Here is a 23,895-nt window from a genome sequence, read left to right on the forward strand (position 1 = left end):
AGCTAACGTATCATACGATTCCATCTATATAACATTCTCAATGTGGCAGTCATAGAGATGGCAAACAGATTCGTGGTTGCCAAGGGTTAGGGATGGTGGAAGTGGATGTGACGGTAAAGGGTAGCACAAGGGACATCTTTGTGGTGATGGAACAGTTGTGTATGTTGATTGCTGAGATTTCTCGAATCTCCACAGGTGATAAAATGACAGAATGATATGCACAGATTGTACCAATGCCAGTTTCCTGGTTTTAGTGTTATACTAGTTGTGTGGGATGTAACCACTGGGGGGAAATGAGTGAAGGGCACATGAGACCTCTCTGTGTTATTTTTGCTACTTCCTATGAATCTGTAGTAATTCCGAAATAAAAATTTTTTAAGTTTTTTGTAGGCTGTCACAATCCAGCAGTTCTTGGGCCTGAAATAGCAAAGTGCATGGATGTTGGAATCGCATGGACCCAAGTTTGGATCCCATCACAGCCATTCACAAGGTGAGTGATCTGAGGTCAGTCATGTCTCTTCTCTCACCCTCAGTGTCCTCATCTGTGAAATGGGGCTCATGGGCCTAACTTGTAAGGTGGTTATGAAGAGAAAATAAAATGAACCATAATTTGCCTAGCACCATGCCTGGCGTATGGGAGGCAATAAACAATAGTTGATAAATGCAGCAGGATATAAACACAGGGCTTAACATGGAGGAGTATGGTGGGGGGCGGGGTGTCAAGGCTTTGGGCTCTGGAGCCAGCCTCCCTGGGCTTGAATCCTGGTTGTGTATCTCCCTGGCTGGGTGACCTTGGCCAGGCCACTTGACCTCTCTGGTCCTCACTTTCCCCATCTGTAAAATGGAGATTAAAATAGTATCTACTTTGTAGGCTAGTTTTGAGGATTAAAAGAGATAATGCACCTGAGACCATTTGGGAGTGCCTGGCACTTGGCAAGGATGGTAAACAAAGTTTTGAGTGCCCACTGGGTGGGGAGCCTGGCTCCCTGGGTGGAGATGGGGGTGAGGCGCCTGGCCATGCATCGGGGTCTGTAGCAACCTCGCCCCAGGGAAGCCCCGACTTCCTGGGAACCAGCCCCTCTGGAGGTCCTCCTTCAAAAGTCCGGCAGCCAGTGATGAATCCCACCCCTGGCCAAGCAGAAAATCTGATCCCAGGCACCAAGGCATCCCTGCCCCCAAGATCCAGGCTTCCCCCTTCCCGCTCCTGTCCTCCCTGAGGAGGGAGCACACAAACCTGAACTGGACTCTGCACGGAATGGACTCTGAGGTACAGGCTCCCAGGAGAATGGAAAGGAAGTAGGGTTCACGGTCAGAGAAAGAAATTATGGGGGCAGTGGGGGCTGGGTGGTGTGGGTCGAGAGGGTTGGAGAAGTTCCTCTGTCCCCAGTCATACATTTCATGGTTCGGTTGTGGCTTTAAGATGCCTACAAAGCCATCATCACAGAACACGTCCTTTAGGTTAAACACTGCCCACTCCTGTGTCCTGTTCCTCTCTTAAATCTAGAGGAGTAACATATTAAAAGCCACTACAATGTGAATTAATTTATGACAGGGTGTGGGGTGAGGCCCGCTAAAAGTAGACAGAGGAGGGGCGTAGAGACAAGGGGAGAATGATGTTGAAGGCAAACTTTGCCTGCCCTGGCTGGCTCTCGGTGGTAATCTATTTAAAGGCATCCCCTAGCTGTCCTTGTTGATGTAGATCCATTTGAACAGTTTCAGGGCTGCAGTCTTTATTGAATGCAGTTCTGAGCCTGGCTGCACCAGGGCCCAGAGCTGAGAGGCGGCTGGCTCCTGGCAATGCTTAATAGCGAGGTGAATGTGTGGAGCTTCTGAGTAGGAGGAGCAGCGGTGCCAGGCAGCAGTGGCCACATTTCACAACCCAGCTTGCTGCTGCTGGGATGATGGAGCACACTGGAGGTGAAAATTCCCGCCCTGGAGCCAGACAGGGGCATTTATGAGAAGGGACTCTCAATTTTAAGTGAGCTGGTGATCAGCAAACAAGGGAATATGTGGCTCATGTGGCAACTATCTTCAGGAATGGGTGGATCCAGGACTCCCTGTGAGAACATTTAGTAGTTCCTGAGACCACAGGCTTCCTATTTAACATGGGGGGGAGAGCATGTCTGTGGCCAGGCAAAAGTCCTGAGATTCTTTCTGATTGGTCTGGCTAGGGTCACATGCCCATTCTCCAAGCCAATCACTGTGACTGGGAGGATGGGATATGCTGAATGTCTTGGCCCACCCCAAGGGGCCAAGGGAGGTGGGGAGGGTGTCAATTGTATCCAAGCCTCACAGAGGGCCAGGGGCCTAGAGCAGAGCCGACCTGGCTAGGAAGCAAGCAGAACACTAGCTCATACTGATGGCTCAGCCTGCACACACATGCTTTATCCAACTTACCCCTCTCAACAGTCTCTGTAGAAATTCTTCTTCCCATTTGACAGATGAGAACACTGAGGTAGAGGAACTTGACCAAGGTCACATACCCAGAGAGGCAGTCCAGTCTCGTTTTATTTTATTCCAAATTCTTTCCAACATTTCCTGGTCCAGACTGTCCTCTCTCCCTAACCCCTGATATTCCAGAGCACTTAGACTCCTAGATTTGGGACCTGGAAAGGATATTAGAGTTCATCTAGTCTCCTTCAGTGACATACTCAAGGCCACACAACCAGTGAATATAGCACAGATACTAGAATCATATCTAATTGTCACTTACCTCCTATCTGCCCCGCTGCTTGTGAACCTGGTCTTAACTGTGTGGCCCTCATTTGCTCGTCGGCCTCAGTTCCTCACTTCCCTGTGGCCTCACACAGTTCCCAAGGCCTCTGAGGCTCGGATGCCTTCGCTGATAGGCTGTGCTTTCCTGGGTCCCAATGCTACAGCTATTTACATGTGTCTTACTCTTCCTGTATACCATTTTCTTTCTAGCTAATTACTTTGTTCTAATTCTTTAGAGGTAATTTTCTTCTGTTACTTTATTTTTACAGTTAACACCCTCCAATTAATTTCATAGTTCTTGAAAGTTCTCACATAAGTTGCCCTAAAAACCCTTGCAGTTTAACCGTTGCATGTGATAACGATGTCTCAGGCAGCCTGGTCATCCAGTCACTCGTACCGCATCCAAGACACTTGGGCACATTGGTTGCATTTGACGTTCATAATAGCCTTTCAAGAGTAGCCTCATTTTACAGAGAAGGAAAACTAAGGCTCTAGTGCCCTAGTGCGGGCAGAACTGGGATTTGAACCACCACCCCCTCCGCTGTCCTGAGCTCCTGGGCTCTCTTACAGGGAGTGCTAGTGGTGGGTCCTGACTCCCAGGTGCACTTCTGACCTTCTGGGGTGGCCCTAGAGGGAACTTAGTGGCCATGCTGGCCCCACCCCTGGTGATTCTCTGCCCATCCCTGGATCCTGCTCTGAGAAACTGCCCTGGCAGGCGGAAGGATACGAAATCCAGGGGAATAGGGTCTCAGCATCCGCGGGTGGATGGGAAAAAGACAGTGGCAGCATCAGCCTCTCCGGGGGAGACGGAGGGAAAAAACGCAGCATCAACTACATTTGCAGAGAAATAAAAAATGATTTCAAATTCTATTTTCCCGGTCTCTCTCAGCACATCCCCTGGCGCTATTTTATTTAGTAAATAGGAGGCCTACTTGTTATTCTCAGTTATGACATTAATTCTCCGGGTAACTCTTGGCTACTTACCTACCTCCCTACTCGCAGCCGGTTTCTCTGTCACCACCCGCGCAAGGACAAAAACACGCTCTCACCAGAAGGGAGCGCCCTGCGTCTGGAACAGACCTGGGTCCCCATTACCCAGCAGGCACTGCAGGTGGCGGCACGGGGTGGCCAGCATCTTGGCTCGAGGCGCCTGCTCTCACTTTCTGTCTCTCTCCTCTTGCCTCACCACAGACCCCGCCCCCTAGCTGTTTTTCTGTACTTGTTAGCGTCACAGACTCTTCTGCCAACCTCCCTGTCCTGTTTGATTCTGGAATTTTCTCTTGCCCCTGCCCCCAACCCCCAGAGTTGGGGGAGGGGTGACGGCAAGTTCCCAGCTGGGTACCAGCTTCCACCATCTTGTGGTTGGGTCGATATTACCTTCTTGTTTTTCCAGCCATCTCCCCTCCTTGCAGGGCAAGGTTGCCACGGGTAATTGGCCTCGAATTTGTTTACCTCGGTGCTCAACATTCCTTCTCCCCCACGTCTCTCCCTCACCTCTCCCTCTGTTTCCTCCATCCCACCGTGGCTCCCTAAGCCATCTGGAATCTCAGTTCCCCTCTCCCCTCAACTTGTGAGCCAGAGAAGGCCAGTCTGAGTACCACGTGGGAGGCCCAAGCTTCCCTCAAACCTGGGCAGCTGGATTCAGAATCACCGGCAGCAAAGGAAAAATACAAATAATGAACCGCAGAAACCTGGGGCTGGGGTTTGGCAAATACAGATGAAAGCAAGTCCCTGATGACAAATTCTAATGATTTTTGCTCTTGTTCAGAACTGCAAACTAATTTTGAAATATCGGTTGTCAGGAAAGAAAGGGTTCAAGTGGGGGCGGGAGTTTCTCTATCTATCACCACCCGCTCAAGGACAGAAACATGCTCTCACAAGAAGGGAGCGCCCTGCGTCCACTTGTGCAGGAGGTGGAGAGCTGCGCGGCCTGGGCGGCTCTGAGCGCTCACACGGGTAAAGTTCCCCACTTCCCCCAGCTAAGTTACCTCGAGGACCCTCAGGGAGGTAGGCAGGAAGCATTGTCCTTTGTTGTTGTTTTTAATAGAGAAGGAAACTGAGGCTGAGAAAGAGGAGCGATCGTTTCTCTCTGTGATGGTCTGAGGCTCCCATCCGGCTCTGCCTGCCGAACCAGGTGGGCAACCTCCACGGCGACAGAGATTTCCTTAGCTTAGGGAGGACTTCGGGTCAGATTTGTGACTAATCCTCTCTGAGATCCAGGGTGACAGTCAAGATAATTAATAACCTGAAGGGCCAGGCGCTGATGCATCAGAGCTGTGGCCAGCCACGATATGGAGCAGGTCCAGAGGGGCCTGGAGGCCCAGGGAGGCCAGAGTGGCCAGGACAGGGGAGCCGAAGGCAGCAGCTACTCACCACCTGGGATGGAAGCCACCAGCTCACACCACCAGGTGTCCCAGCCGAGGCTCAGCGCTGCTCCGTCAGGCACCTGGACGTGGACCCAGCATGCGTTCTTCCACAGAAGCCAAACCTGCGCCGTGCAGCTTCCTGTCCTCACAGCGGCCTGGGAGGCGGGAGGGGGATGCGAGGCCAGGCTCCAGGTCACTCGGCTTGCTGGCCTCTCTTGCTTTTGCTTCCTCATCTGTGAGTTGGGGGCAATTCTAGCACCTGGTGCTCCGGAACTTGGGGCGGAGAAGACAAGCTTTGTCCGGCGCTTGGCCTAGAGCCCGACATGAGGCTACTACTCAATAGCTGTTCGCTGTACTTCTGACTTCCATCCACCCCAGCTCTCGTCTCATAGAAATGTGCCCACCAAGCAGTGAGATGAGTTATAGTACCAAGGAGACCAGCATCTGTGCAACCGGACAGAGCAGGGCGGCTGCAGCCACAGCCGCCCTCCCCGTTCCAGGCCCCTTCTCCCGTCCTTCAGCCTTGGGGCCAGCTCGTGGGACACCACACAGAACACAGTGTTCTTTCCTGGGGTCGTGACAGCAAAGGTGGGACACCTGCTGGGCTCCCCAGATGGGCTCTGGAGGCCGTGCCCAGACCTCATACCACCTTCAGCTGGAGCAGGGCCAGGCAGAAGGGCCAGGGGCTGCTTGAAGGAGGCCCTTCCTTGCAGAGACCTGCGGGGGCCATGCGGTCAGCACACCGTCTCCTGAGGGGCCCTTCTCCTTTGAACCCAGTTGCACCTTTGGAAGGCAGCCCTGTCCCTTGACGCGAGGCTGCCTACTCACTCCCTGCACGTGTCACTGCTGATGGAGACCACATCACCCGTGGGGGCGGGGTGTCAGGCCAGGCACAGGGATGACAGGGAAGGATTTGACCAGATACCTTTTCTTCCTCTGGTCCACCTACCCCATGTGTCTCACAGGAAGCTACACAGCGGACTTTCAGATCCATCAACTGACAGCAGCAAGGCTGCCAAGGCATCGATCAGACCTCGTCATCTCACTTTGGAGAGGATGCAGGGGGTGCAGGGTGGGGTGGGGGACCAGGTTGGAGATGGGGGAGGGGGAAGGGGATGGTGGTTTTGCAGGGAATGTTGCAGTGGTGCCTCCTCTGGTCTCTGGCCAGGACACTCTCCCATCAAAGTGTGGGAGTCCCTGTGGTTCCTGTATCAGAGTTACCTGGGGTGCTTATTAAACATGCAGATTCCAGGGCTCCACCTCAATCCTGCCGAGTGAGAATCACTGACCCCAGGGCTATGAAACTGACCTTTCAAACAACAACTCCAGAGAGAGTCTTGCTTCAAAATGTTTGAGAGCCACTCACTATTCTAGACTGAGATGTCATGCTTCTGGGGGTAGAACCCCCCCTTAACTCCCTCCTCCCCTACCCCAGACTGCCTGGGTTTGAGCCCTATCTTTGCCACTTATAAGCTGTGGGAGTTTGGTTGAGCATTTCACATCCCTGCCTCAGCTGCCTCATCTGTGAAATAGGAACAGAGCAGAACCCACCTCCTCTTCAGCCTCCCCTGAGCCCTGCTTCCAAGGGGATGGACAACATCTTGCCTTGTGGCTCCCTGAGAGCAACTCAGATAGGAGCTGTCACAGATGAGAGCCTGTCCCTGACTTGTCCCCATCCTCCTCAGGTCCCAGGGGGGTGGATTTGTCAGAGGTGGGAATGGTTCTGAGCCCGACACACGAGCCTTCCTGTCCTGGCCTCACCACTTCCGGCTGCCTGATCCTGGGCAAGTCCATTCTCAGCGCTGGAACATAGCTCTCCCAGACACACAAGCCCCTGTTTGCACACGGTGACGATGCAGATGATCAACTCACAAACAAATCAGTGAAACAAAGTGACTGAAAATAACGATAACTGTTGTGAAGGCAAGAAAAAGGGGGTGCTGATAGAGAGGGACAGCTGGGAGGTGGGGTCTGCCTCCCTGGAGAGGCAGCATTTGAGTGGAGACCTGGATGCCAAGTTACTGGCCTGTTATAAATGGTGGCTGAGGCTCCCAGGCAGAGAGAACAGCAAGTGCAAAGGCCTGGGGGCAGGAATGGGCATGGAGACCTAAGGGAACAAAGAGGCAGGAGCTGATGAGGCAGGAGCATCGGAGGGAGGAGCAGTGGGGGAGGGGTCAGGGAGGTCTGCAGTGGGCAGATCTTGCAGGGCCCATGAGTTTATTCCAAGGGCAACGGGAAGCTCATCCCAGCCGGGAGAAGTGAATGGGATAAGGGCAGTCATGCGCCAGCCAGCGTGGTGCTAGCTGAGTGCTCTCTGTGCTCTCACTCTGTGACAGCCCCCCCGGGGTCAGGCATTAAGGTCACTTGGTAGCTTGGCGCCTCAGATCCTATAAGGGACTTAAAATTGTTCCCAAGTCCGGGCGCTGGGATCCCATTTGAAGACTTCAGGATGTGCTTGTTTAGATCACTGGCTTCTCTGCCACGGGGTGACAGTAGAGAATATCCCTTCTCTCCTTTGTTTCCTCAAACCTAAAATCCAGCCAGAGCTTTTTAGAGCTCTTTTCAGAGATTCCTGAAGGTGGTGCCCCCCGAGAAGAACAGAGCCTGGTCATTTTGGGGTTTTGGCCCTGGTGGGGCTTGGTGTCTGTGTTGGGGAGTGCCCCTCCTTGGAGGATGGATGGACTGGCCATCTGCCTGAGAGGTGTGCCACCCCCCTTTGGGGGCCTGGCTCTGGGGACGGGAGTGGGCTGCAGGGAGAAGGAGCAGGAAGGAAGGAGGCAGAGGCAGCGCAGGGAGGGAGGGCGACTGTTGCCATGGAAGGAGCTGCAAGGTATTCTGGGATCAGAATTCTCACTGCAGAGGACTGGGGATGGGGGGAGCGGATGGTTGGGGAAGGTGATGGGGAAGCCAGTGTCTTTCTTTTGTCCTTGGCATGTTCCCGCATCCCCACAGACAGAGTGGTCCCTTCACACCCCCGGAGCAGGCCCCCAACGGTCCCTTCTCTGTCCGGCCCGTTCGCCTCGTGTACAGAAGGCAGAGCGGCCCCTTCCAGGAGGCCTGTTTACCAGCACAACAGCAGCAAATTAGTGCTCTTAAAAGGCATTCAGCCTTTATCCCTGCAAACAAGCTCACCGCAAAGGGGGCCTGTGATGCCTTCTCCCTGGAATCTGCTCAAATGGGGTTTGCTGTGCATCTTAATTGACTTCCTTCCACCCACCACATTAAATGCATTCAATCTACTCTTGCAAATGGCTAATTTTGAAAATCCGCTTATCAGAATTAGGTCCTCAACATCCATATTTATTTACTTTTCATTTTTATAATCTTTTTTTTTTCACGTGTATGACTGAATTCCATTTTCAATGGTCTGGCTCTGTCTCACAGGTCCTGGCGGGGGTAGGGGGGTGGGCAAGGGCCAGGATAGGAGCACATTGGAAATGGGCACATGGCAGGGATAGAAGGAGTGGGTTTAGGAATTCACTTCAAGGATCAGAAGGCTGCACTCTCCTGTGTGGGGAACCATCTCTGGGAAATTACAAAAAGCCGAGACTTGAGCAGAACAGGGTTAAGGAGATGAGAACATCTTGACATGTCCCGGCCGCTCAGAGCATGCCTCCGTTCCACCAAGGGGAACCAGCAGCCATGGCAGAAATATGCAAGAAAGGGGTCGGGACCAACTGCTATTGCCCAGTGCCTGCTGGGTGCCAGGCTCGGTGTTAAGTGTTTTGCATGTATTATCCCCATGCTCAATTCAACCCTGCTGGTGAGGGGGAGCCCCAGTTTACAGATTAGAAAACTTGTGTCATGATTCAAACCCAGGTTCGTGTCCAGACTGCACACTCTTCCCCTTTACATCTTATTGTCAACTGTGCCAGGGATGGTTTATTCACTTCAGTGTGTAGGAAGCACATGTGTGTTGGTGTAAGACAGACTACATGAGAAACACAGACTAAAGGAGAGCTTATTTGGGACAACATCTAGCTCAAAAACCTGAATTTGATTTTATTTCATTTCCTTTGGACATTGACTGGGCAACTCCTATGTGCCAAGTGACGTTATGCAGAACCCCGAGATGGAAGGATGAATACTTCCAGCCACGGGAAGCTCACATTTAATGGATTTTAAAAGAAAGTCTCTTTCTGACTTACTTCACTCTGTATGACAGACTCTAGGTCCATCCACCTCACTACTAATAACTCAATTTTGTTTCTTTTTATGGCTGAGTAATATTCCATTGTATATATGTGCCACATCTTCTTTATCCATTCATCTGATACTGTATGCTAACTCATATATATGGAATCTAAAACAAAAAAATGGTACTGATGAACCTAGTGGCAGGGCAGTAATAAAGACATAGACATAGAGAATGGACTTGAGGACACAGGGTTGGAGCTAGGGAAGCTGGGGCGAAGTGAGAGTAGCATTGACATATATACACTACCAAATGTAAAATAGCTAGTGGGAAGCAGCAGCATAGCACAGGAAGACCAGCTCAGTGCTTTTCGACGACCTGGAGGGGTGGGATAAGGAGGGTGGGAGGGAGGCTGAAGAGGGAGGGGATATGGGGACATATGTCTGCATATGGCTGTTTCACTTTGTTGTACAACAGAAACTAACACAGTATTGTGAAGCAATTATCCTCCAATAAAGACCTATAAAAAATAAATAAATAAAAGAAAGGCTCAGAACAACAAAGTATTAACACATACATACGAGATAATTTTATTCTCTCAAAGAACAGCTAAGTTATTTTGTAGCCACCTGCTCTGGTAAAATAAGTGAAGATTTTCGGATCTAACAGAAAGTTCTAAAGCGTAAGGCATTACACCTTGGTGGTTGAGATTAGGACTGAGTTGTCAGCAGACTTGAGCTCAAGCTGCCATTCTGCCACCTTCACTGTGACCTTGGGCAAGTTAGAGCCTCAGTATCCTCATCTGTAGACCAGGGGGTTATAGTAACATCTACCCATAGAGTTGTGCCGATTTCAATGAACCCTGCATGTGGTGTTTTAGTGCAGTATCTGACAAGGGCATATACCTAATAGCTAAATAGTAAACATTATTATGTATAATAATTTTCTCAATCAAACTCAGGAAATAAAGTCTGAAGGTAGGGAAATAAACATTGATCAACAGTTTTCCAACATCACGAGCATGTTTGTAAAGCACCTGGAGTGGATCTCCAGGCCCTGGTGCCAGGTGCTGGGTGAATGGTGAGGTGGATCAATGATTTACCCACAGTCAGGACCCCTCGCTTATTACTCTGCCCCCTCCTTCCCCTCTCGACTTCCTGCCTCTCTCTGGAATTGAACGTTGTCAGTAGGATATACCAAAGTAAGTTCCTTCACACTTCTAAGTAGCCTGCGTTTGATCCCCACCACCTCACCCACCTGAGGGTAGGAACTTCTTCAGAAGATTAAAGTCACCTCACGTCCTGTGTTAGGGGTGTGTGGGTGCGTCTGCAGGAAGGGAAACAGTGAGAGTGTGTGCGTGTCAGGCAGGGAGGGAGCGGGAGGGCGTGTTTGCAAGGAGACACCTGCGGGTAGGGGTGTGGGGGGGGATTTGTGAATGACCAGGTATGTGTGCACAGGGACGGGGTGTGTGGAAGGGGCGTCGACCTAGAAGGAGGGCAACATTCAGTAAAACCAATTCTTCCAGCATCCACTGTGGACCAGGAGCCCTCCCGCCTGAGCGTGCCCAGTACCGGCGAGTACCGTGGGTGGAACTGAGCTCGTGCAGACAGGCTACGGTTCTCCATGGTGAGGTCTAAAGACAGAAACTGCAGGACCAAGGGCTGGAGACGTGAGAAGGTGGAAGGCCGCGCCACCAGGCTGTGATGGAGTGCTCTGAGAGAATGGCAGCTTATCCGTCTGCAGAAAGGAGAAGCTGGTAATTGGGGCGTGAACTGGCCTCAGAGGTGGGCAAGGTAGAAGGTGGGAAGCAGAGGGCTGTGTCGACACCAGAGCGGATGATCCGGCTCAAGCGATTCTGAGAGTAGTGTTGTACTGCTGTCGCCATGGTTCCGATGGATCAGGGCGAGTGGACAGTGGCCGGAGTCCGCAGAGGGAGGGCCAGCTGCCAACCCAGAGAGAAGATGATGGCTCTGCCCTGGCACTGAGGAGGCGGGTGGGACTCGGGAAGGGGAGGGGTGGAGGGAGGGGGAGGATCTGCAGTGACAGAGCTGCACAAATACCAGGTATTTATAGTATTATCTGTTGATTTTGAAAGCTGAGTCAAACTGCATTTAAAATATGAGATTACACACCGGAGGAAAGAATCAGGTCCCTTATTAAAAGAAAACAGAAAAGCTGCAGAAGGAAGGCTTACAGGTGGGGATGCTCAGCAGGGACAAAAACCTCTGGACCCCACCTCCCAAATTTCACATCCCCCTTGAGGAGTAGTTATCAATTCTGTCTCTATGACCATGGGAATCTCCTGAGATAAGACTTCTTCCTCTAAAACTCTGGCTTAAGCATAGTAAAAATCCTTCCCTACGTTCCTTTAGCACAGCTGAGTAGGGCTGAAATTTAAAAAAAACTTTTTTTTTTGCACACACACACATGCACACTCCTGCCTCTCACTTGAGGCTTTGGGAGCACTGAGAACATCTTTCCCTGATTCATTCCACCCCACTGTCTTTCTTGGTCAGGTCATTTTTGCTTGTGAGTGATAGAAAACCCAACCCAAACTGGCCTATGGAAAAAAGGAAATGTTTTGGCTCTCATAACTGAAAAGTTGGAGTGCAGTCTTCAGGCATAGCTGGATCAAGGACTCAACAGGGTCTTCAGGACCCAGTTTCTCTCTCTCTCTCCTCAGAGTCTGGCTTCAATCTCCAGCTCTGCCTGGGGCCCTCAGAAGCTCTAGGCTTCCCTCTGTGGCAGCCAGATGGCTGCTGTACCTCATGTTCCCATACTCTTGGGGTCACTTCAGAAGGAAGAGCTGGCTGATCTTGAACGTCATTGGCTAGAATCAGACCAGATATCCCTTTGCAGGCCAACCACTATGCCTGGTATATGGAATGAACTGATTGACTGGGGTCCCAGACACTGCCCACCCTTGGAGTTCATGAGAGAGGAATGAATAGACTCTGCCCAGTCAAACCTCAGAAGTCCTCTATGGTCACCCCAGGAAGCTGGACATGGGTAGGGCCACCATGCCACAGCCCAGGGCATATAGCCTCTCTCTTCACCCTCTTCTCTCCTCTCCAGTGCAGCTGGCAAATAGGCAGGGCCTCTGATTGGGAACCCAGATTGCATGCTACAACTCACACGTGCTAAAGGGAAACTGGGAACCAAGCAAAGAAAATGCAAGGAGAGGAAAGCAGCCCTCTGACTCTGGGGACCGTTTGTCATTTTCTGGCTGCTCAGAACCCACCCTCTTCATGGATATCGCCCCAGATTTCCCCGCTGTTTCTGGGTGACTCAGGCACCCACCTCTCAGGGCAGAAGCAGAGGTACCAGGACCCCCTCCCCCCACCCCAGATGCAGCTTTCTCATCAGATGCCTGCTCCTGGGACCCTGATTCTTGAGCAGGTGTCTCAGGGATCGCAGGGACAGCAGGAGGGCCTGTTCTGCCTCCCTGCGACTCTGGCACTTTGGTGGCCAAGGTGTCACCCTGACAAGACTTCAAGTTATCCGCGGGGTTTCCTGCCTCTCATCTCACTTTTTTTTTTTAATTAATTAATTAATTTATTAATTTATTTATTTTTGGCTGTGTTGGGTCTTCGTTTCTGTGAGAGGGCTTTCTCCAGTTGCGGCGAGCGGGGGCCACTCTTCATCGCGGTACGCGGGCCTCTCACTATCGCGGCCTCTCTTGCTGCGGAGCACAGGCTCCAGATTTGCAGGCTCAGTAGTTGTGGCTCACGGGCCCAGTTGCTCCGCGGCGTGTGGGATCCTCCTAGACCAGGGCTCGAACCCGTGTCCCCTGCATTGGCAGGCGGATTCTTAACCACTGCACCACCAGGGAAGCCCCTCATCTCACTTTTTGCTCATCCCCAGGCCTGGTCCCCCAGCCTCCTCCTGACTTGGGGAGGCCCCGACAGCCATCCAATAATTCTCTTTTACTTGCACGGGCCTCAGAACCCTCCTGATACAGTCCCAAAGTTCAAGTTTCTGTCGAGCCAAGGCTCCAGCCTGTCCACTCCAGACTGCCCCCAGCCCTGGAGGGGAGAGAATTTCACAAACCACTTGCCTGGCCACTTGCTTCCGGCTCCCAGCCAGACTCCTGTGGAGGCGGCCTTGACTGCCAAGGTCAGAAGAGCCCCTGCCAAGGGGCTTCCCCTCTCTGGAACTTCCCAGCAGTCCTCAGTTCTCCTTGGAGCAGTGGACTCATCCCTGACTCACTAGTGGGACCCTGGCAAGTTGCTCGGTGAATGAGCTCACACACACTGAAGTTTTGATCAGTGTGTTTATCTCCCACTCACCCACCTCTGCACTAACCAAATTTCTTCTCCTTGCCCTGAAGGTGTCTTTCCTCTCCCAACCTCTACAGCCAAGCATGAGTCACTTGCTGCAGAACCAGACATCCAGGCTGCAAAAGCTCAAAACCCACTGGCCCAGGTACAGCAGAGGAAGACACTGCTGGATGTAGGGTTTCGTGTTGGCAGAGGCTGGGGGAGAAGGGAGATGAGAGGGGCCGAGATCCTGTGCCGGAGGAGCCTCATGTGCCTCCCTTTCACCCCAGCACCCCCTCCTTTTTTGTTCTTTCAGGAGGACTGCCAGGTGGCCATATGGCAGCTAAATCGCCCTGAGTGGTCTCTGTAGTTGCCAGTGGTCATGCATGGTCAGTGGTCAGTTCATTTCCCCATCAGTGCTCTGGATAGGAGTGATGCTTGTCTGAGCCCCAGGTATTAAAACCCACTCTGTGACTGTGGCCGTCCCCCAGAGTGTGGGGCACATTGAGTGGGCACAAGGCATGCTTGAGAAAGACGTTTCCTGCCCCAGGCCATGTGGGAGCACGTTTACAATCACCCACAGAGCCAGCATGGCTGTAGGACGCAGCATCCCGTCACAGGCTAAGAGCCTGCCTTATGCATCTTGGGAAACAGGTGGGCTCCCTTTGGGGCCGACACTCAAATCTGAACTTTGGCATCTGTACCAGAGTTACATACACATCCAGAAAAGAAGGGATGGTGCAGTCATGCATGAAACTCAGCTAATTCACATTCATGTGGCTCAGAAGTTCCTGCCCCTGCAGTGAGGCTGTGCCTGTCAATCAACTGAGGGGGCGGGAGCGCCACTCCAGGGCCAGTGTGCTTACCAGGGGAGGAAAAGGTTCTGAGAAGGACAGCACAGAGCACCGAGCCCTGTGGCCCAGCAAACCTTTCCTGGAAATGCCAGGCCAGAGGTCTTCAAATCTGCCCCTCAAGTATCTCAAAGTCTCTGCCAGAAATTTCCACTGGATGATTTCACGTTGTCCACCAGACCCTAACCTCCCTATGGAAGGTGGGGCTCACCACCAGAAGCCCAGTGCCTGGCAGAAAGCCGGTACTTTGTAGGTCTTTACTTACATTTGCTGAAGAAGTGGATATCTGCTACCAAATAGAAAAGAAGTGGTCAGTTAATTACCACTGGCCCAGAGATGACACAGCTGCTCAAATGCATGAGTTGCACTGCTCATGTCAAAAATCAGAATTAAATCTATTCAGATGCCACAGTTAAAAAGACCCAATGATATATTGGTCTGGTGGTTTCTTTTATGAAAACAGCTCTAAAGCGTTACCTATTTTTCACTCGGAGCTCACTTGAAGCGCATTCCATTTTGGACTTTATCATTTATTTTAGGGCTCCCACTGTATCTTTGCTCTCTGAGTCTTGGGATGGCTCTGGGCTAAAAGCAATAACCTACCTCAGAAGAAGAAAGAGAAAGGCTCTGCGTCGCAAGAGCACAGCCTCTGAAAGGAAAAAAATTTCTCAGACTTCAGGTGGTAGCTGTGGCAAGTTGCCTGCTGTCTAGGGGGCCGTCTTTGGCCACGTTTCATCAAAGGCTGCAAACACTTCAGCACAAAAACAACCCACGGCCACCAGGCAGGAAGGGCTCTGCTTCTGTGTGCAGGGACCAGTTAGCAATACCCTGGTAATAATGAATCACATTTGAATGATGCTCAGGCAAAGTTGCCCAGCTAGTGGGTAGAGGCTCTAGGTATTCTGGCTGCACAAGGCATGCTTGGCCACCAGACCAGAGTCCCTAGCCTGCGGGCTGCTTGAGAAGGATTGAGGGGGTATGCAGAAAACATCTAGAATTATAATTGTTATTTATTTGTGTTAATCTATATCAAGAAATTATCCTAGCACAGCACACCTGTGATTTCACACTCATTCTTTTCAGGACGAGGCTAAAGGTATTTAGATTAAAAACAAGTGAGTCGATTTACTGGAAACATATATGTAAATAATAGTATATGTGGTACATGGATATAGCAAAACTCATGAGACTGACTGAAGTTTGGAAAGTGTGGCTTTGTGCTCCATTGCTGTGGTCTTAGATATAAAAGCACGCAGACACTAAACTCCCTGTTTCCACCTCTTGTTACAGTGATGGATGTTTCTGAAGCCACAGAGCAGCATACCATACATATGTACAGTGGAATGTGGAAGTAGGAGGTGGGAAGGATTTTTTTTTTTGTCTCCATACCTCCCCCCACTCCTTAATTTTTGTCTCGTCTACACAGAAGGAGGTAATCAAACCATGGATGCTGGATCAAAAGGAAAGTGAGACCATGTGGTAAAGTCCAGCCCTTTCACCCATTTCACAGATGAAGAAACCAAGTCCCAGAGGAAAAAGTGACTTGATGATAAGTTAGAACTGGCCTTAGAGAACTCTTTCTAGGTCAAAGACAAAAGCCCAAGTTCTCTGAAATGTAACAAATGCCTACAAATCAATAAGAAGAAAGACTCAGTAGGAAAATGGGAAAGGATTTCAAGGAAAACACAAACAATGTTTAAATATCAGAAACGATGCTCAACCTCATGCATAATAAGAGAGATGTAAATTAAAGTTATATTGACACATCTGCTTCTGGCTATGATGGACTAGCTTGTACTGGGAATAATTAGGAAAACTGGATGGAACTTTACAAAAACCACAGTTTGAAGATATTGTAGAGCTACCAAGATCCCAAGAGAGAAGGGAGACTCATAGAGGGAAGCCTGATGTCTACCTCTGGAGGCATATTCTAGTTCTAAAGCTGTGACTGAGAGGCTGAGAAGAGCGTTTGATAATTTCATGGGGCTGGGCAGACAAAAATTGGAGTTCAGGGTCTCTTGAGAAGTAAGGACCCTATTTGTACACCCATGTTCATAGCAGCATTATTCACAAAAGCCCAAAGGTGGAAGCAACCCAAGTGTCCATCAACAGATGGATGGATAAACAAAACGTGGTGTATACATACAATGGAGTATCACTCAACCTTAAAAAGGAAGGAAATTCTGACACATGGATGAACCTTGAGGATATTATGCTAAGTGAAATAAGTCAGTCACAAGAAAATACTGTATGATTCCATTTATAAGAGATACCTAGAATAGGCAAATTCATAGAGACAGAAAGTAGAATGGTGGTCGCCAGAGGCTGGGAGTGGGGAAAATGGGGAGACACTTCTTAATGGGGACAGAGTTTCAGTTTTGCAAGATGGGAAGTGTTCTGGAGATGGATGGAGGATATGGTTACACAACAAAGTGAATGTACTCAATGCCAACTGTACATTTAAAAATGATTAAGATAGGGACTTCCCTGGTGGCACAGTGGTTAAGAATCCACCTGCCAATGCAGGGAACACAGGTTCAAGCCCTGGTCCAGGAAAATCCCACATGCCGTGGAGCAACTAGGACTGTGCACCACAACTACTGAGCCTGCGCTCTAGAGCCCGCGAGCCACAGCTACTGAGCCCACGTGCCGCAAGGACTGAAGCCCGTGAACCCAGAGCCCATGCTCCACAACAAGAGAAGACACCGCAATGAGAAGCCCGCGCACCGCAACGAAGAGTAACCCCCGCTCGCCGCAACTAGAGAAAACCCCTGTGCAGCAATGAAGACCCAAAGCAGCCATAAATAAATAAATTAATTAATTTATTTAAAAAAATGATTAAGATGGTAAATTTTATGTTATACGTATTTCACCACAATTTTTTTAAAAAAGAAGTAAGGACCCTGATAAACAGCCTAGGCTTTCATTTGAGACCCCAGAGGGCTATAGACTAAGAGTAAGTGACCCAGAACTAAACCAGCCCTTTCTTGGGGGTGGCAGGTCTGCTTCAAATCATCTTAATTCCTGACTGGATAAATGCAAACTGAGATGGCTGGTGTTCCTAGCTTAGGCAGCAGTAAAAGCAAATTCTCCTTGGAGGAAGATAACAACATCCAGAGCTTCAAATTATCTTTCCCATGTTCATCAATTATGTCTGATAGTCAATGAAAAACAGAAATGTAGAAATACAAGAATGGGACAAAAATCAAGAGAAAAATAACCCATTAGAAACATATCCACATAGATCCAGATATTTGAGATATCAAGGTTGGGCTTTAAAATAACTGTAATTAATATAGTCAACAAATTAGATGACAGGAAGGAAATCTTTAGTAGAGAACTGGAAACTATCAAACATAATCAAATAGAAGTTCTAAAAATGATAAAGAAGGTTGAGAAATTTGACAAAAGATGTTCAAGATCAGCACATGTAAAACTCAGCGACATTGCTGAGAGAAAGTAAAGGAGATATAAATAAATAGAGAAATATACTGTGTTCATGGACCAGAAGACACAATGTAGTTAAGATGTCAATTCTTCCCAAACTGATCTATAAATTTAATGCAAGATTTTCTTGGTAGAACTTGAAATGTTGATTCTAAAATCTATGTGTCAATAAAAGGATCTAGAACAGCCAAACATTTTGAGAAGAAAAGTAAGCTGGGGAACTTATACTTCCTTATTTTAAGACTTGTTATAAAGCCAGAATAGTTAAGACAGCATAGTATTGGTGTAAAGATAGACCAATGGAGCAAAATGTGAGTCCAGTGGTAGAACATGCCAGTTGATTTTGGCAAGATACCAAGGCAATTAATGAGAAAAGAATATTATTTTCAACAAATGGTGCTGAACACTTGGATAACCATATGCAAAAAAAAAAAAAAGAACCTTGGTCCTTACCTCATACCATGTTTAAAAATTAACTTGAAATAGATCATAGACCTAAATGTAAAATCTAAAACTATAAAGATTCTAGAAGAAAATATTAGTGATCTGGGTTTGGTGAAGATTTCTTAAATATGTCTCCAAAATCATGAACTATAAAAAAAATCAATAAATTGGATTTAATAAGATTAAATATGTTTAATCTTCAAAAAACACTATTCTTTTGGCAGTATCTTAAAAAGTTAAATATGCACTTGCCATACGACCCAGCAATTCTACTCCTAAAAGAACAAGTGTGTCCACACAAAGATTTCCATTTTGAATAATCATAGCAACATTATTCATAATAGCAAAATATTGGAAACAATCCAAATGTCCATGGAAGGATGAATTCGTATAATGGAATACTACTCAGCAATAAAAAGAAATGAGTTACTAGGATAACCAACAAGGACCTACCTTATAGCACAGGGAATTCTGCTCAATGTTATGTGGCAGCCTGGATAGGAGGGGAGTCTGGGGGAGAATGGATACATGTATACATATGGCTGAGTCACTCTGCTGTGCCCCTGAAACTATCACAACATTGTTAATCAGCTATACTCCAATATAAAATTTTTTTAAAAAAGAAATGAGTTACTGATAAATGCAACAAGATAGATGAATCTCAAAAACATTTTACGAAGTAAAAGAAGCCTGACAGAAAAGAATATATATTGTGTGATTTTATTTATATGAGATTTCTAGAAAAGGCAAAACCATAGATACATAAAACAGTAAACAATTACAATCTAAACCATAGATACAATCACTGAAATAGATACAATTTCAGTGATTGTCTGAGGCCCATGTTGGGAGTGAGTAAAAACTATAAACAGGCACAAGGGAACTTTTGTGGTGATGGAAGTGTTCTTCTAAAACTGGATTATCGTTGACCTATGCACTTACAATGGGTGGATTGTATGATATGTAAATTTTATTTTAATAAAGCTCTTAAAAGTGGGAGGAAAGGACAGTGTTAAGAATATTAAAAGGCAATCCACAGACCAGGAGAAAATATTTGCAAAATACATATCTAACAAAGGACTTGTATCTAGAGTATATTTAAAAACTATTACCACTCAATAGTAAGAAGATACACAACCCAGTTTTTTAAATGGGCAAAATATTTATTCAGACACTTCGTCGTAGAAGATACATGGTTGTCAAATAAGCACATGAGAAGATACTCAACAACACTAGTCATTAAGGAAATGCAAATTAAAACCACAATGAGATTCCACCTCATACCTACTAGAATGACTTAAATTAAAAACACTGACCATACCAAGCGTTGGTGAGGGTATGGAGCAACTGGAACTTTGAAACACTGTTGGTAGATATATATATTGGTACACTTATTTTGGATAATGATTTGTCAGTTTCTTAAAAATTTTAAACACACAACTACCATAAAATTCAGCCATTGTACTACAAAGTATTTCTTTTTTTAATTAATTTATTTATTTTATTTATTTATTTTTGGCTGCATTGGGTCTTCATTGCAGTGGGCAGGTTTCTCATTGCAGTGGCTTCTCTCGTTGCAGAGCATGGGCTCTAGGCGCACGGGCTTCAGTAGTTGTGGCTCGCTGGCTCTAGAGTGCAGGCTCAGTAGTTGTGGAGCATGGGCTTAGCTGCTCTGTGGCATGTGGGATCTTCCCGGACCAGGTCTCGAACCCGTGTCCCCTGCATTGGCAGGCGGATTCTTAACCACTGCGCCACCAGGGAAGGGAAGCCCCTACAAGGTATTTCTTGAAAGAAATGAAAGCAAGTGTCTACCCAAAGACTTGTACATGAATGTTCATAATAAATTTATTTGTAATAGTCGACAACTGTAAAAATCAAAGCCCCATCATGCGGCAATGGATTAACACATTACAGCATATCCATACAATAGAACACTTCTCAATTTTAAAAAAGAATGAACTATTGATACAACATGGATGATGCATATTGATGCAACAACATGCATGAATCTCAAAATAATTATGCTGAGTTAAAAACAAGCCATACTAAAAATAAATTCATACTGTATGATTCCACTTATATAAAATTCTAGAAAATGCAAATGAATCTATAGTGATAGAGAGCAGACCAGTTATTGCTTAGTGAAAAGGCTTAGAGAGGAACAGATTAAGGACATGAGGAAACTTTTGGGGTGATGGATATGCTCATTGTATTCATTACGGTAATGGTTTCACAGGTGTATACATATGTCAAACTTGATCCAAGTGCATACTTTAAACATGTGCAGTTTTTAAACATGTGCAGTTCTTTAAACATCAATTAGGATACAATAAAGCTGTAAAAATGGAAAAAAATAATTTTAAAACACGATAAGTAAAAGCAAGAACTAAATAATTGGGTTTAGACCCTGCTGAAGGAAGATTGTGGAACTGTAAGATAGATTAGAATGAAATATCTCAGACTGAAGAATGAAGAAAAAAGAAACCACAGAATAGAAAATACAGAAAAGAACATAAGAGACATATGCATCATGGTGAAAAAGCTAATGTAATAAGTATTTGGAATCCAAGAAGTAGAGGAAAGAGAAGATAGAAAAGAATAGGCAGAAGCAATATTTGAAAGATACTGGCTAAGAATTTTCAGAAAAAACATATGAAAGATAATATGTCATAGGTTCAAGCAGAGCTAGGAAAACCACACCAAGGTACATAATTGTAAAACTGAAAATCAAAGACAAAGAGAAAATCTTAAAAGCAGCCAGAGATAAATGCCAATTACTTTCAAGGGACAGCAATAAGACTGATACCTGACTTCTCAACAGAAATAACGAAATCTAGAAGACACTGGACTGATAGCTTGAAAGTGCTGGAAGAAAATAACTGCCAACATCAAACTCCACTGAAAATATTCTTCAAATAATGAAAAGACATTTCCAGCAGACAAAAACTGACAATTCATTACCAGCAGATTGTTTAGAAGGAAAATGATCACAGTTGGAAACATTGAGATGCAGTAAGAAGAGTAACAGAAAATGTAAATATGAGGGCAAATTAATTTATTACTGACTATATAAAACAATAAAAATGTCTTTTTAGGGTTTAAAAGAGAAAAAATTAAAATGGAAAATGACAATAGCTTAAAAGGTGAGAGCAGAGTAAATTGAATGAAGTGTTCTGAGGTCCTTGTAATTCTGGGGAGTGATAAAATTATTTTAATTTACACTAGATTTTAGTAAGTCAAGGAAGGGATTTTAGGGGTTTTAGGCTGATTGCTAAAACTTACAAACCAATATAGTAAGGAAAGGAAAACGGAGTAAAATAAGTATTTAATTAATACAAAGGAAGGCAAAGGACAGATGGGGCAAGTAGAAAACAAATCATAAGATACTAGATTTAGACCAAAATATGTAAGCAATTACATTAAAAGTAAATGAACTAAATATTCCAATTAAAACTAAATATTCCAATTAAAATATGACAAATATTGTTGGATTTGATTTTTTTAAACTATATGTTATTTACAAGAGACAAACTTTAAATATAAAAACATAAGGTGAAGAGAAAAGTATATACCAAGAAAATTCTGACAACAACAAAAAATTCAGGTAGTTACATTAGTGTCAGAAAAAGTAGACTTTAAAGCAGATACTTAACTAAATATAATGAGAGATATTTCTTTATGATAAAGGTTAAATCCAATAGGAAACTATAATAATTCTACATATTTTAATGCACCTTATTATATAGACTTGAAATACATAAAACAAAAATGAGTAGAACTAAATGGGGAAAGAGCTGAATCCACAATCATCATTGAGCCATTTTAACATTTTAAAATAACCCTTATTAATGTTTAAAACAAGCAGACCAAAATAATCAGTGAGGATATTTGAATAACACATTTAACAAATTTGACCTAACTGACATGTATAACATACTGAACCCTACAACTTCAGGATACACATTTTTTTTTATGTGCACATGGGACGTTCATCAAAATGAACCATATGTTATGCCTTAAAGCAACTCTCAACAAATTTCATGAGATTGAAATTCCTGACCACATAGGAATTAAGCTAAAAACCAACCAAAAAACTAGAAAATTCCCAAATGTTTGGAATAAGTATTATTATATTCTTCTAAAGATCCTCAGCTCAAAATTAAAATAATGATGAAAATTTAAAACATCTACATAGGGATTTCCCTGGTGACACAGTGTTTAAGAATCCGCCTGCCAATGCAGGGGACACAGGTTCGAGCCCTGGTCCGGGACGATCCCACATGCGGCGGAACAACTAAGCCCGTGTGCAACAACTACTGAGCCCGCGTGCCACAATTACTGAAGCCCACACGCCTAGAGCCCATGCTCCGCCGCAACAAGAGAAGCCACCGCAATGAGAAGCCCGCGCACAGCAATGAAGAGTAGCCCCCGCTTGCGGCAACTAGAGGAAGCCCGTGCACAGCAACAAAGAGCCAACACAGCCAAAAGTAAATAAATAAATAAATCTATTTTGTAAAAAATCTACATAGAATGATAAAGAAGCCACAATATATCAAAACCTGTGTGGGTATAGCTACAGCCATGCTTACAGGAAATAGGTAGTCTTAAATGATGAAAAGTTAAGAAGATAGAAAGACTGAATATATTAATTTAAGGTTAAAAAGAACAGCATATTTATTATTTAAAGAAGTTTAAAGGAAATAAGAGTAGAATTAATGAAAATGGAAAAAACCTTAGAATAGGAACAATTAATAAAGTCAATTTTTTAAAAGACTAATAAAAGTGATAAACCCTTAGGATTTTTAAAGGACAGCAAGATAAGGCACAAATAACTAATATCAGAAATGAAAAGGGGGACCTCATTACAGATCCTATAGATGTTAAAAGATAAGAGGATTTTATGAACAACTAAATATGATAGATTTGAAAATTTAGATGAAATGGAAGAATTACTAGATAAAACAACTTGAAGAGATAGAAAATCTGAAACTTCCCATATCCATTAAAGAAATTCTATCCATGACTAAAACCTTTCCCACAAAGAAAACTCCTGGCCAGTATGTCTTCACTGAAAAATTCTTCCAAAAGAATTTTTACATTCTCCCATGTAAGAGAGAAGCGTCACCAATCTTACACAAAGTCTTCGAGAGAATAGAAGAAAGGGAAACTATCCCCAATTCTTTTATATAAAGCCAGCATAAACTTTTATTAGGAAAGCATAAGAAAGGAAAATCTTTCTTATGAACACATGGGTCTCTTTCATGGTAAATTATTAGCTAGAAATACGGAATAATATATCGCCACCAAGTTGGATTTATTCAAGGAAGGTAGAGTTGGCTTTTTAAAAAAATCAGTGTAATTTCCCCCACTAATAGAAAAGAGGACAAAAATCATATGATCATTTCAATAAATGCAGAAGAAACAACTGATGAAACAACATCCACTTACAATTTGAAAAAGCTCTTAGAAAACCAGGAACAGATGGAAACTTCCTTGATGTGATAAAAGGTATATGCAATAAGCACAGCAAACATCATACTTGATCAATATTTTTAAAGTTTTCTGCCTGAGATTATAGGTGAGACAAGGATATCCATTATCTCTACTTCTCTTCAACATTATACTAGAGGTCCTACTTAGTGCAGCAAAGCCAGGAAATGAAATAAAAAGTATAAAGA

Source organism: Balaenoptera musculus, chromosome 3 (assembly GCF_009873245.2).
Source record: "Balaenoptera musculus isolate JJ_BM4_2016_0621 chromosome 3, mBalMus1.pri.v3, whole genome shotgun sequence".
Classification (NCBI taxonomy): Eukaryota; Metazoa; Chordata; class Mammalia; order Artiodactyla; family Balaenopteridae; genus Balaenoptera; species Balaenoptera musculus.